Raw genomic sequence first — 15,977 nt, 5'->3', positions numbered from 1 at the left:
GATCTTCCTTGATTGTATTGAATCCTTATTTATTATATATATATATATATCATCATCATTTAATGTCTGCTCTCCAATATATATATATATATACACACATTACATATATTGGAAATGATGGAAACTAGAGACAATATCTCAATAAAACAATATTAAAAACAGCCAATAAAAATGATGGCCATCAATAAAAAAAAAAACAACTCTGAAATACATAAAAATCAGCCAGAACACTGGATAGTTCTTCCCTGAAAGGTGTAAAACTCAATTTGTGAGAAAAGAATACAGCTTAAATAAAAAATATACTTTCTCTGAAAAACTGGAACATTTGAATACAAACATATAGACTGATAAATATATAAATGTACACAAATATATGTAAACATACACACACACATATATATATGCACAAACAGTCAAGTTGACCATGAGCAGTAGTAGTAAATTTTCTTGAATATATGTAGATGTAGAAATGTCTTAAGCACTTCTACTATATATTTATGAGAAACATGAATGTCAGTTCGTATCCAGACAAGACACATAAATCTCTGAAGTTCCAACCACTTTGCTGTTACTGTTTAATACAGAATGGAATACAAAGACATAAATCAGGCTGCAGTATTTGGTTCCTGTAACATCAAGTTTAGCTCTTTTTCCAGGTATGAACCTCAAAGAAAGCACATTCTAGCTAGTCTCATATTATAAATCAATAAAATCAATCCAAACACAAACACACTAATCAATATCCAATAACCAATTAATAGGGTCAATTGTCAATCAATATATGTTCAGGCACAAGAATGGTTGTGTATTTAAGAAGCTTGCTTTGCAACCATGTGCTTTCAGGTTCAATTCCACTGCACAGCACCTTGGATAAATATCAAACAATGCTGTGTGAGTAAATTTAGTAGCTGGAAACTGTGTAGAAGCCTGTCATATGTGCACATGTCTCTCTTTGCATTTGTCCCTCACCACCACTTTAAAACTGATGCTTTTTGGTGTCATTGTAACTTAGTGGTTCAGCAAAAGTGACCACATGAAAATCATTAGGGCTGATTTGTTTGACTAAACCCTTCAATGCTGTGCCCCAGGATGGCCACAATTCAATGATTGAAACAGGTCAAAATGACATCTTACCATTTTAAAAATGGAATACAATAATGTAGTCATAGATACATTGTTTGATTAAAACACAGAATGGTAAAAGCTAGAATGTATTTGATCAAAAAAGTCTGTTTGAACAAGACTGACCTAGGGCTAAACAATCACCAAGGATTGAAATCCTCAGTTTTAGATCTACAATTAATAAAAATGACAAGTATCAGAATTTCAGACAAATTTAAACAAATTAAACAAGTGCAGTTTTTTTCAATTCTATGCATACATCTTCTGGTAACTACAAAACACATACATCAACTATATTGTCAAGACACTACGGTCTACAAGTTGTGTTGCTATGGGAACTCAGTATCATACCTCTTTGAGTTATAATAATAATAAAAATATTCAGACAAATACATAACAAAAACACCAGGACTAACAAGTATATATAATATATAAAAAACAGTGCTGCTAAGCACCGCACATATCCTATATAAAACACTTTTAATACAGTAACAATAAGAACATCACAACAAACCACAGCACATAGAGCTGCACTTGGTAGTGCAGTGAGAGCACATGATAAGAATAAGACTACTGAATAATAACTATTATTATATCTATTAATGCCAATAATAGGAAAAATTGGAATTGAGCACTCTCATCCACTGGACATGTCTAAGTGGCAGCTCACCATGCTGAATTGCTCCCTAATGATACATACATACATACATAAATAAATAATTAGCAATGTGAGTTAACATCCATCTTCTATGCTGGCATGGGTTGGCTGGTTTGACAGGATCCAATGAATCAGAGGATGGTGCCAAACTCTGCTCCTAATGTCTGCTTTGGCATGCTTTCTATGGTTGGATGTCCTTCCTAAAACCAACCACTTTAAAGAGGGTATTGAGTACTTCGTTTGTGACACCAGCACTAGTGAGATTGCCAAGTAACTTGCAAGGCAAAAAACAAAAAAAAAAACTTCATTCAACTGAGTGAGGCTGTAATAGTGGGGGTGGTTGCTCTGTCTGCCTCTCTCTCTCCTGCTATATATATATATATATATATATATATATATATATAGATAGATAGATATAGTACAGATTACAAAACTTTATTATATGCTCCTCTGAAGAAGGAAAATATATTCCTTTGTCTTTCTTCAACATTTATGAATACAAGCTCCACTGACTATCACCGCAATGAAGAGTGTAGGCTCGAAACATAAAAGACTTTCTCACTTCCCAAGCATTAAACTAATGCATGTTTGTTGTCAGCTTTTGTTTTTTTGTAAATTCTCACTACATGTAGAGACACATACATATAGATAGAAACATATATATGCAGTCTTCAATGAATATGGTAGAAGAAAGGTCTCAGAGAATTAAATCTACAATCTAAGTGTGATTCCAACTAATAACTATTTTAAGCAGCTAAGATGCTAGAAATGGCATGACTATCATTACGCATAATTCCACCAGCCATTCAAATCAATAGAAATGGTCAGTTGCTAATGTGTATCTCTGGTTACTAAGGTGTTCTAAATGAAAAACCAACTTCACTAACGCATCAAAGTATATGTATAACATTCTTCTACTGGTATCATTCTATTGGCATTCTCATAGCCTAAAATAAGTTGCAAAACTCTACAATATTCATAGTCTTTATTTTCTTCATTGGTGTTCATTTGATCAACAACAGAAGGATGAAAGGCGAAGTAGACAAGACAAGAATTGAACTCAGAACATAAACAAGTACAAAATATATTTTATATAATGTTCTATCAATTTTGTCATCTGCCCTCTGTGCTGTAATTTAAAGTACAAAAAAATATTAAAAAGAAAACCAGAAAAAAAAAAAAAAAAGTTAAAAACATAGAGAAGCTATGTAAAGTAATAGTTCCTTCTAAATTTCAAAACCTGATTACTACAATGCATACATTTCCTGCAGACAACACAACACTACCCTGTAAGCCATAAGTGAAATTACAGGGGCAGATTGGTTATGTAAAACATTCTGTTCAACATTTCCAAAGTGTATAAAATAAATAAATAAACAAAGATACATAAAAATAAAAGGAAATTTAAAAAGTAAGGAAAGGAAACAAGTAAACTAAAGGAACAAAACAATAATCTATTTTACCAAATGTAAATAGAGCAAAATGGTTGTTTTTTTTTTTTAATATCATGGGTTTTTTTTTATGGAGTTGATTGTAATCTTAGATTCTAAATAAACCAAAATGTCTCACGGGAATGAATACATGACAACTGATGCATGTTGGTAAACCTGTAAGAGTCTGAAGTGCCTCCACATGGTTTTCATTAACAGTTTTAATGAGACCAATGGGAGAGGAACTTGTGTTTGAATTCCTTGACCTACTAAATCATACACACTACAGCAGAAATATCTCAATTCCAATCACATCTCTCCACAACTGTGTTTTACAAGCATTATATATCACCATCATATCATTTTACTTCCACATATGCATGCTTGCATGAGTCAGATGGAGTATATCGAGGAAGATTTTCTATGGTTGGATGCTCTTTCTGTCATCAACCCTTACCTTTTTCCAGGCAAGGTAATATTTTTCCAAGGCCAGCATATTTTCACTGAAGATTGGGAATGAATGATATTTATTCATAACAATCACATGACTGCTATAGTAGAAAATATTGCCCAAGGTACCATGCAGTGAGACTGAACCTGAAATCATGTGGTTGTTAGGAAGCGAAGTTCTAAACCACATACACATGCCTGTCTGCCAGTGCACACATACACACACACACATATTCCCAGATGGTTACAAAGTCCTCTTCATTACCACAAGGTCCCAGGTTCATCCCACTGCATGGCATCTTCAACAAATGTTTTCTAGATCTGTGATTCAACTCATCCTCTTTGAGTGAAACTGGATAGATGAAAACTATGTAGAAGCCCACCAAATAGCTTAGACTATATGTAATTCAAAAGGTACAGCCTTTTGAATCACATGTTTAACCCTTTAGCATTCAGATTATTCATATCAAACGTTACACTTATTTATTCACATTGTTTTTTTTTTTAAATGTATCATTCATTATCTTGTTACTTTGAGATTCTGATGATGTGATTGTGTACTTTTAGAATGACATGGTAAGGTAAGGTATGAGAGGCCAGATCTGGCTGGTCTGAACAGAAAACAGGGCTAAATATGACCAGTTTAAATGCTAAAGGGTTAATGATACACTTGCCTTTGAAATGATTTGAACCTGTGGAAGTCCATTATATGGACAATGACTACCTAGTAATAACATGGGCACTACTTGAAAATTCTAGATTGGTATCTGGCATGCTGGAAGACTGAAAAGTGAGACACCCCTCAGCTTTTGTTAAAGCATGTCACTATTTTATCAGCTCTAAAAGATGAAGGACAAAATTGACCTTGGTGGCATTTGAAACCAGAATGAAAGAACCACAAGAAATAAAGCAAAGTACTTTGTCCGATACTCTAATTATTCTACCAACCCACCAGTCATTATAATAATAATGATCACAAGGCCTGAGATTTTGGGGGAGGGGACTAGTAGTTGATTACATAGACCCCAGTGTTTTACTGGTACTTAATTTATCGACCCTGAAAGGATGAAAGGCAAAGCTGACCTCGGTGGAATTTGAATTCGGGATGTGAGGATGGATGAAATGCCACTAAGCATTTTGCTCAACATGCTAAAAATTCTGCCAGCTCACCACCTTAATTATAATAATAGGCACATCATCATCATCATCATTGTTGTTTAACATCCGCTTTCCATGTTGGCATGGGTTGGATGGTTTGACTGAGGGCCGGAAAGCCAGAAGGCTGCTGAAATTATGAGAGAGGAGCTTAAGTTGATTACATCAACCTCCTCCAATACTCAAATGGTACTTAATTCATTGACCCTAGAAGGTTGAAATTCTGCCTTGGCAGAATTTGAACTCAGAACACGTAAAGACAGACATAATACCACTCAGCATTTTGCTTGGTGTGCTAATCATTCTACCAGTTCGATGCCTTAATAATAATAATAATCCTTTCAACTGTAGGCACAAAGCCTGAAATTTTGGGGGAGGGGGTAAGTCGATTACATTGACCCCCAATGTTTACCTGGTACTTAATTTATTGACCCTGAAAGGATGAAAGGCAAAGTCAACCATGGCAGAATTTGAGCTCAGAATGTAGCAACAGGTGAAATACTGCTAATCATTTTGTCCATTTGGCAGCTCATCACCTTCTTAGTAATAATAATAATAATAATAATAATAATAATAGCTGGCCACCTATACTTTTTTCTGCAAAATAGGGGTAGTTTATCCTGCTCAGGCTATATTATTAGCATTATCCTGCGTTTGAGAATTTAAAATCACCTCTTTAACTTTCTAAGACATCTTAACGCTTCTAAAAGCAAACTTCGTTTCTTTGTTTACGTTCATCGTAATTTGAATTTAATAATAATAATAATCATAAAGAATAACATCTTGTGATGAAAAATAGCTATCAAGACTGTAGTTATTTTGACAATGATTAAAGTGTTGCTGCTGATTCCTCTATCTTGCACCTTTTCTTTTCTACCTTACAGTAGTAAGAAGATTTGGGAAGTTAACCACAGTTGTCTTCAACCAGTCTGTTTTTAATAACAACAACAAGCATCACAAACTTCCCAATACATGAACATAAACACAGACAGACATCAGAAACAGAAGAAGAAAAAAAAAAAAAAGACTACCTGAGAGCCAAACTGATGGAACTGACAGGTTACAAAAAAAAATATATATATATATAGATGAAAAGCAATAGTAACTTGGAATAAACTATTAACCACCAGGGCATTAACCGAGCTTGTACTTACTATACAATACAGGCATGACACTAAGTAAACATTTAAATGGTAGCAGTAAAAAAAGTGAACTAAAACAAGAATCAAGTAGACTAAGAAGAAAAGTTCTAGATACATACAGCTGTGCATACACAAATAGATATACATAGACATCAAACACACACAACTATATACACACAACTATATACACACAACTATATACACACAAACAGATATGCACACACAGACACATGTATATATGTATATAAAAAAAAATAAAGACCCCCTTTGGTCATGAATGACCACGGGATAACATCTAGAAAGTTCCTCTCTGAGGTACAAGTCCAAGCGAGGTTGTTTTGTGGAAGACCAGCAGTTGCCCATACATAGCAGTTTTCCTTCTCTATGCCACCAATGTTGCCCAAGGGAAAGACAAAGGCAATCAGATGGGCCCCAGTGAAGATGCTACCCATTTCCACAGTTTAGTGAACTGGAGCAACATGAAATAAAGTGTCAGGTTCAACAACACATCACACAGTCTGGTCTGTGAATTGAACTCACAACCTCAAGACTGTAAGCCTAACACTAACCACTGAAACATGCGTCTTCATTACAGATATACACACACACAACATCATCATTTTAATGGGCACTTTTCCATTCTTGTATGGGTCAGACAGAATTTATTATAGTAGATTTCCTATAGTTGAATGCCCTCCCTGTCACTAACCGTTACCTATTTCTAAGAAAGTTACCATTTCCCCCATGATCAGACATGTCTTTTCAAACTATAGGAAATAAAACATACACTTATATATATATATATATATATATATATATATATATATACACATACACACAATGGGTTTATTTCAGTTTCTGACAAACAAATCCACCCACAAAACTTTGGTTGGGTTAGAGCTATAATAGAACACAGTTGCCCAAGGTGACTTGCAATGGAACTGAACCCAAAACCATATGACAGGGAAGCAAGTTTCTTTAACCACACAACCACACCTACACCTAAATGATGTTTATAAAACCTAAGTTCCCTGAACGGTCAGCCAACTAAGTACTAACTAGGCCCAACACAGCTTAACTTTGATGATGGGACGAGAACCAAATGTTTTCAATATGATATCATTGTGTGAAATATATGCACATATATATACATAAACACACGCATATATGTTTGTGTGTATGTATGTGTGTGTATATATATATAGGCGTAGGAGTGGCTGTGTGGTAAGTAGCTTGCTTACGAACCACATGGTTCCGGGTTCAGTCCCACTGCATGGCACCATGGGTAAGTGTCTTCTACTATAGCCTCGGGCTGACCAAAGCCTTGAGAGTGGATCTGGTAGACGGAAACTGAAAGAAGCCTGTCGTATATATGTATATGTATGTGTGTCTGTGTTTGTCCCCCCAACATCGCTTGACAACCGATGCTGGTGTGTTTACGTCCCCATAACTTAGCGGTTCGGCAAGAGAGACTGATAGAATAAGTACTAGGCTTCCAAAGAATAAGTCCTGGGGTCGATTTGCTCGACTAAAGGCAGTGCTCCAGCATGGTCACAATCAAATGACTGAAACAAGTAAAATAGTAAAAGAGTATATATATATACACACACATACACATTATATATTAGAGAGAGAGAGTGAATGTGTGCGTGTATGTGAATAAAACTGAAGACAGCAGCTATACACTCACACATACAGTAAAAACAGACAAGAATAACAGAATAGCATGAAACAAAAACATTTTTAACACCATCTTCATTTTCTATCTATAAAATTTAAAAATATAAACAAATCATTTGGTCTACTTCCTACATTATTCAATGTTATGCTAAATAATGTTTTGTGTAGGAAAGTACTTGCGATAGTTTGTTTTCTTTTTCTTATATTTTTATAAGAAAACCACATTTTTTTTTTTTTTTTTTTTCAACTTTACTTTTGTCTTCTTATTATTTTTCATTTTTTTTTATGTTCTTTCTCAGACTTTCTGATGTTTGTTTTCAATTAAAAGGTGTTTGATAATATATATTCACAAATTTTTATTTATTTATATTGTTTTTTTTTTGTTTTCTTTTTCCTTTTATTCGTATATATATATATATATACATATTTTTTTTGTGAAAGGTAATCTTAAAACTGAAAGTTCTTAATACACCTGCAGAAACAATAGTTGTTGCCTTACTTGATGGTTTAATAATAATATTAACAATAATCATGATGATGATGTTATCATTACTATTATTGAATGCTTGATTTTTATTTTGTTGTTTTTTTAAAAAATTTTGTTATTAATATCATTATTATTAATTTAGCTTTACATTTTATTTAGTTAATGAGCATTTCATACAGACCGTGCTGTAACACCATTTGTAACTGCTGAAAGTTCCCCCACCCCACAAAAAAAAAATGTAGAAATGAAAAAGAAACTATTATAAACAAACTGGTAAAGATGATGGAAACATACACAGATGTACAAAACATGAACCTCCTGCATCATTCTTTCTCTCTCATACACATAACACGTAGGTAAATACATACATATATATATCATCATCATCATCATCATCGTTTAACGTCCGCTTTCCATGCTAGCATGGGTTGGACGATTTGACTGAGGACTGGTGAAACCGGATGGCAACACCAGGCTCCAATCTAATTTGGCAGAGTTTCTACAGCTGGATGCCCTTCCTAACGCCAACCACTCAGAGAGTGTAGTGGGTGCTTTTACGTGTCACCCGCATGAAATATATATATATATACATATACACACGCACAGACACATTCATTGTACATAAATACACTATGATATATATATATATATAAATTCATACATATATACACATATTTCCCTTTGTTTACTTTCAGTTGTTATTTCTTCTTTAAATTTTAAATTGGAATCATGCACAATAGTGTTGTTTGTTGCAGACTGCCAATGGGCCACTCAAAGGTTCGCAGTAAATCAATAGGTGCACAGCAAAATAAATATTTGTGAAGACTGTCATTACAAAGTACTTGCAATTTTTGTTTTTTTCTTTTTTGTATTTTCCCTTCTTGACAATGTTTACATCTGGTTGAGATATAAACAGATGTACATGTGTACTCATCCGACCCATGCAGGCATTGAAAAACCAAACATATACCTTTTACCCTTTCAATTGTTTCAGTCTTTAGACTGTGGCCATGCTGGAGCACTACCTTGAAAATTTTTAGCTGAATGAATTGACCTAGTACTTATTCTGTTGGGCTTCTTTCAGCTTCCATCTAAAATCCACTCACAAGGTTTTAGTCAGCCAGAGACTAGAGTAGAAGACACTTACCCAAGATGCCACACAATGGGACTGAACCCAGAGCCATGTGGCTGGGAAGCAAACTTCTTACCACACAGCCATGCCTGCGCCTTTAAATAATGATGGTTTTTACACATTCACATCACATATTTGCTTTATATTACACAAATTATGTGTATTTTAAAAGTTTTATAAAACGATTTATTTTTCCTTTTGTTTTTTTTGACTTTTTCTAAAATCTATGCCTTGAACATTATCACCACTATAACAATAAACTATGAATCATTTCCGAATACATAATGAAAAATCACAGCATATAATCACACAATAAATATTGCTAATCTGATTTAACCTAGCCCAACATCCTTTAATGAAATTCCTCAGGACACATGTCATCTGCCATAGTTTCAAGTTCTTTAAGAAAGACAGGAAGGGCTTAAGCACTAAAGGTGACATCACAAGATCTTACAGTGGTGTTAGTGTCAGAGGTGGGCGATTGGTACTGAGAGGTACATCTAGTGGACAATGAAGGTGGATGTACATGGGAAGTAACTTAACAAAAGCCTGCTATATTCTCCCACCACCACACACACACAAACAAACATTGTCACTGCTATGCTCCCACTATCATTACAATATTTTTTACAATTATTTTCCTTTATTATTTCCTCCCCCACCCCTTTATTTTCAAATTTTATGTTTATTAAAGGTCCTCCTACCACCCTCCTAAAATAACTTTTTTGACCAAATGCTTCTCCCTTCCTTTTACATATCCTTATTTTTTCTTTTTTCGCCTCTTTCTTCTCTCTATTCTCCTCTTCCTTTCTCCCCTTAATTGTCTAGACTACCTTTAATTTGTTTTCCCCAAGTATGTTGCATCACCTGTCAAGAAAAAGAAAAGGCTTGTCAAGGAGTGACTGTTGCACAGTTCACTGACAGCAGCTCACCTCTTCCCCCTAACTTTTTCCCTCATCACAATTTGTGGGGCATAGTGGGAGGAAGGAACAAACCATTGCCATGGGTACCATTTCCACCAGAACCAATGCACAAAAGCCACTAACTCCATAATCGAAAGCAATAACACCACTACCACCTCTACTATTACCATTGCTGTCTACTACTACTGCTGCTGCTGATGATAATACTTCAACTATTAGACTGATCCCACTAAGCCCTACTTCTACATTATCAACAATGTTGTAGTTGAGCCAACAAGGCCCCCCCCACCACAACCTTTTAGAAATAGCTGCTTAATCTCCTTTTAACCACACCCTCCTGACATTTTTTTATAGTTTAAAAAGAAGGGGAAGGGTAGCACCTATGATTTACTGCAAGACCTTTAAAATTTATAAGAGGAGGGGGAAAAATTTGGGGATGAAACTACCAAGGATTGCTGCAATAGGAAGTAGCACAGCTATCTTCTGACTTGAGATTTGGTCTGAAGCATGCAACAGAGTAATCTTTGTTAAAATCTGCCAAGTGCCAGCAGGCAGCATAAAAACAGGCAATGGATTAAGATTAGTACCTTAACCCCATTCATTACCATATTCCATTGAAATATGCTGCTTTTATTTCAATTAATTTTGAAAAATAATGAAGAATTTTGTAAAATAACTTTGTCATTATTAAGCTGGTGTTTGGAACAAATTAACATGAAAATTTGATGGAAGGTTTTAATTTAGAACACTTTAAAACAGGAAATGGGTGTCATAGAATGAGGAGTGGTCTCAGGCAGACTGGCATCAAAAGAGTTAGAATAGCAAAACACTATGCCTGAAATAAAAATGATGTGAATGGACTCTTCTGGAATGTCAGTCAAATGACAAAAAAAGCCATCACAGAAACACAAAAGAAGAAGAAAAAAAAAAACAGTATGGTGGATTGCATCTCATCTTCTAATTTAGATGCCATGGTTCTTTCCTTGGCTCAGGCTTACCTGGATGTACAATATAACAAAAAAGCAGTAGCTCTGTTATTATCTTACAAACTCACCTGATCAAAAAACACTGGACAATATAATGTTCCTCCTAAAATGTTTCTCTTACTCAGTCATCTTTTTATTCTTTATCACTCTCTCACTTCAAATCTTTCTTTTTCTCCATGAATTTTCCCTTTTGTCTTCCTATTTCTCCATTACCACATACCTCTTTTCAATATCCCTTGTATTACAACTTTTTCCACATTTTTTCAACCATACTCAGTCTCCACCCTGCTCTCTTTCTCTCACTCCTCTTTCTATTCATTCTTTTACTCCACCTCTCTCATCTCACCTTCTTATCCCTTACTTCAAGAATGGAAATTTTGTTCCTTTCAACCACTCACCAATAAAGTCCCTCATGAGGTTTCATATTTTCCTATTTTAAAAATGTGCTTTTTTTCATACTTAGCTGCCATGTAAGATATTTCAAGTTACCAGGCAACTGATTACTAATTAATTTGCATAATTTAAACAAAGGTGAGCTCAGAGATATGCCAGTGATATATATCTGAACAACAAAGACAAATACAGGTATATCAAATACCAAATAATAAATTCTTGATTTATTGAAATTATCTCAGTTTGACACTGGTTACCAAGTTTCTGTTACACACATACACATCAAAATACTTAAGATTTATAATGTGTGCAACAAATAATGAGCAGATTGATCAAAACAAACAATACAGCAAAAATGTGGTATTTATTATCAAAGCTGTGATGTCCATTACAAAAACTGTAGTGTCCACAGCAAAGCTGTAGTATTCACAAAACTCTGTTGTGCCCATAACAAAGCTATGAGCCCACAATAAAGCTATTTTGTCTACAAAAAAAAAAAAAAGCAATAATGAGCCCAACAAAGCTGTAGCATCTACAGCAAAGCCATATGACCACAACAAAACCATGGTGTTTAGAAACAAAAGGCTGATGATGTGTGCTCTCAACAAACAACAGTGGATTCAGAATAGAGAAAGGTGTGGTGTCCATAGCCAAGCAACACTTAAGATAGTGTCCATTTGTTAATATGAGGGTGACAATAGATAAATATTTGGTTTGCACTGTAATCTAGCAGCTGCTACTGTCCAAAACAGAGTTAGTCAGTGTCAAATGTAAATTAGTCATAACAACCAGAGAAAAATGACGCCATAGTTATAACAGCAGACAAAAATCAGCATGTCTGGGCTTAACTTCATAGTACGACAAAAAATATCAACACCTCAAAATGAAAATAGCACATCCACAAAAAAAAAGAAACATAATAGGTTTCATATAATGAAAATTTAAAAGTTCAAAACAAATTTGATAATTCTTTTTTGAAATATTGGCTCTCAAGGAACATCACATAAAGCTATAAATGATAACATGTAAATGTTGAGATGAAAAACCCTTCTGAATGGAAAAAAGTCAAAGCCTGCCTGCAAGTTTATGTGATGTAGTTCAAGAGTTAATATTCTGGCAAAAGAATTATTTCAGGTTCTCTCATAAGTTGATAAAATTCTTAAATGTGATAAAGACTATACATAAGAATAATGATAAATGCACAAAACAGGAAACATGATGTCTAAAAAGAATGGAGAGACACAGAGGTGCTAAACCAATTTGACGGTTACAACAAACAAACAACCCAGCAAACATGATGCAGTGTAATAAATGGTGAATGAATATAACAAAGATGGTGTGTATATAATAAGTGTAAACATGCGTGTCAACAACAAACATGCTGTGCACGGCAAAGACAGTGTCAGTAGGAATCAAAGACACAGGTGATCACAACAAACAAGAGTACAACATATGAAGACATGGAACCCATATTAAATTTTAAAAAGAAGTGGAGGACACACACTTCATGCTTATCATAACCCATAAATGTTATACGCATATTAGACAAATAATTAATTGAAAAGAAACATTAAGAATAAATACCCCATGTGGAAAGCTGCTTTTGGCTAATCAAAAGAGTTTCCTTTGTTTCCAAGGAAAGTAGCCACAGAGTGAAAAAGTAAATGCATGCAAGAGTAAGAAGCATTGTAAAGACAATAAAAACTAAAGAGTGAGTTGGACTGAAAACAACAGCGACATTTTTTTATAACACAAAATAGAAAAAAAAAAAACAACAAAATCAGCCAGTGTTTTAGTGCAAGTGAACACACAAGATCAGCAAAGAGACAGTAGATAGGTAGAAGAATAGTTAAATGGATGGATGGATAGTTGGTTAGCTGAACAATTGACAGGTAGATGACAAGATGTATGGATGAATAAATGATGATGATGATGCTAATTAAAGGAGGAAGTAAAATGGAAGAGGCTGAGATAGAAGTGGTAGTAATGTGGTGGTGATAAAGAAGGAATATAACTGTGTATATGAATAAGAAGATGAACGAAGAGGATGATAATGAAAGAGAGAAACATAAAGAAGAAAGAAGAAAATATGAAAGAAACCGGAAAGAAAAACGGGAAAAGAAAAAGAAATGACAAAAGAAAGAAAAAAAAGAAAAGACAGCCTCAATGTTAAGAAAACTAAAAAGTAGTAGTAGTAGTAGTAGTAGTAATAGCAGCAGTAGTAGCAGCAGCAGTAAACGTAGAAGAAAAAGAGAAACAACTGCAGAAGAATGAGTGTAAAGAGAGAAAGAAGGAGAAACGATTCAAAATGAAAAGTGCTTTGGAACAAATGGATGAATGCAAAGACAGACACACACATATATGGTAAAAGATGGTGGGGAGTATTACTGGTATTTCTCCCAGAGTGCTCAATACAAAAATCATGTGAGTACCAGTGATACTTTAGGGAAACAAAAGGCTAAATAATACTGCGTCCTCATGACAAAAATGAGCCTTGTGCCTAAGCAAAAGAATCAATTATTACCATTCTTTATCATACTCTATTATTAGTGATAATGGGTTGGCAGACTTAGTGCCAAACAAAATTCTTGCAGTACTTTATATTCTCTGAGTTCAAATTCTCTAGCAGTCAGCTTTTTGCATTTAATCCTTCATGGTCCAATAAAATAAATCCCAGACTGGTGTTGATTTGATTAACTAATCCCTTTTAAGATTTCTGACAATGTGCCAAGAATAGAAATCATGATAATTAAAAGTGAAAAGCAATTGGCAAAAGCATCAAAGTGTTTGATAAAATGCCTTGTACCATTTCGTTGGGTCTCTTTACAATGCGAGTTCAAATCTTGCCATACTTGACTGTTTTTTACTGTCTGTCAAGTTGCTTAATAAAGTATCAGTCGAATAGTGGAATTCATCTAACTGACTGTGGTTCAAATAAATATCATTATCATTATTAAGATGTTTAACTGGCAGAATTGTTACGGTGTCAAGAAACATTATCAGTTCAAATACTGCCGAAGTCAAACTTGGTCTTGTCCTTTAAAGGTTGATAAAATAAAGTACCATCTATGGACTGGAATGATGGTATCAACTAACCCCTTCCACAAATAGTTGGCCTTATTCTAAAATTAGAAACAATCATTGTTATTATGGGGGCTCTGAAAGGGGTCTCAGGGAGTGGCGTCCCTGCCTTCCCGAGCAAGTTTTCCACTACATTTCTTAAAAATCATAGTAGAGGACTTGGTCTCAGGACCACTCATGTCTAGAAACTGAGGTTGGGGGTAAGCAAGGGTATGCTCTCCGTAGAAAATCCAACTCCAAAAAAAGCCTCATGATAGCAGGGGAGAATGGGCATCATTATTATTATAGACGTCACACAATATACAATATTGTAAGGTTGTTGATTGAAGATATAGTGTCTACTGTTTGTCAAATCACAACAAGGATCTTAGACAGACAGTACTTTACACAATATGCATGCAGCTCCAAGTAATACATCTAGATTGTAGGATATTTCTAAGGTTTTCAGATGTTTTTTTCAGATGGGGTGGTATTGAACCCAATGTGCAAATGACCTCATTAAAATTATTATTAAGGTGGCGAGCTGGCAGAATTGTTAGCACACTGGACGAAATGCTTAGCAGTATTTTGCCCGTTGCTACATTCTAAGTTCAAATTCTGCCGAGGTCAACTTTGCCTTTCATCTTTTCAGGGGTTGATAAATTAAGTACCAGTTGTGTACTGGAGTCGATCTAATCGACTGGTATCCTCCCCCAAAATTTCAGGCCTTGTGTTTTTAGTAGAAAGGATCATTATTATTATTATTATTATTATTATTATTAAGACAGCGAACTGGCAGAATTGTTAACACGAGGGGCAAAATGCTTAGTAATGTTTTGCCCATCGCTACGTTCTGAGATCAAATTCTACCAAGGTCAACTGTGCATTTCATTCTTTTGGGGTCGGTGAATTAAATATCCAGCGAAAGAGGGGTCGATGTAATCAACTACTCCCTTTGCCCACAAAAATTTCAGGCCTTGTGCCTTTAGTAGAAAGGATTATTATTATCATTATTACTAAGAAATGGTGACACATAAAAGGCACCCAGGTCTGTGGAGTAGTTGGCGTTAGGAAAGGCATCCAGCCATAGAAACCAAGCCAAAACAAACGACTGGAGCCTGGTGCAGCTCTCAGCCTTACCAGTTGCAGTCAAACCACTAAATGATTATTATTATTATTATTATTATTATTATTATTATTATTATTTACTGTTTTTATATTGAAGTTTTTGAATTAACACAGAGGCAGAAGGCTTCAGCTTTGTATGAAAACGAAGCAATAATAAGTAACGTGTTTAGCAACTCAAATTAGTGAGTGGAAAAGTTTGCAGCCAGCCAAAAAACAAAAAAAAAAACAAAT

The 15,977-nt window shown here is 34.6% G+C and overlaps 1 protein-coding gene across 4 annotated transcripts in view; it reads right to left on the bottom strand.

Moving 5' to 3' along the window:
- Positions 1–15,977, bottom strand: part of LOC106872300 (semaphorin-1A) — a 414,058-nt gene that overhangs the window by 8,507 nt on the left and 389,574 nt on the right. The gene's annotated exons all lie outside the window — the stretch shown is intronic.

Source organism: Octopus bimaculoides, chromosome 3 (genome assembly GCF_001194135.2).
Source record: "Octopus bimaculoides isolate UCB-OBI-ISO-001 chromosome 3, ASM119413v2, whole genome shotgun sequence".
NCBI classification, from domain to species: Eukaryota; Metazoa; Mollusca; class Cephalopoda; order Octopoda; family Octopodidae; genus Octopus; species Octopus bimaculoides.
Note: the sequence above shows the minus strand (reverse complement) of the source record. Positions and strands in the feature narration are given on the sequence as shown.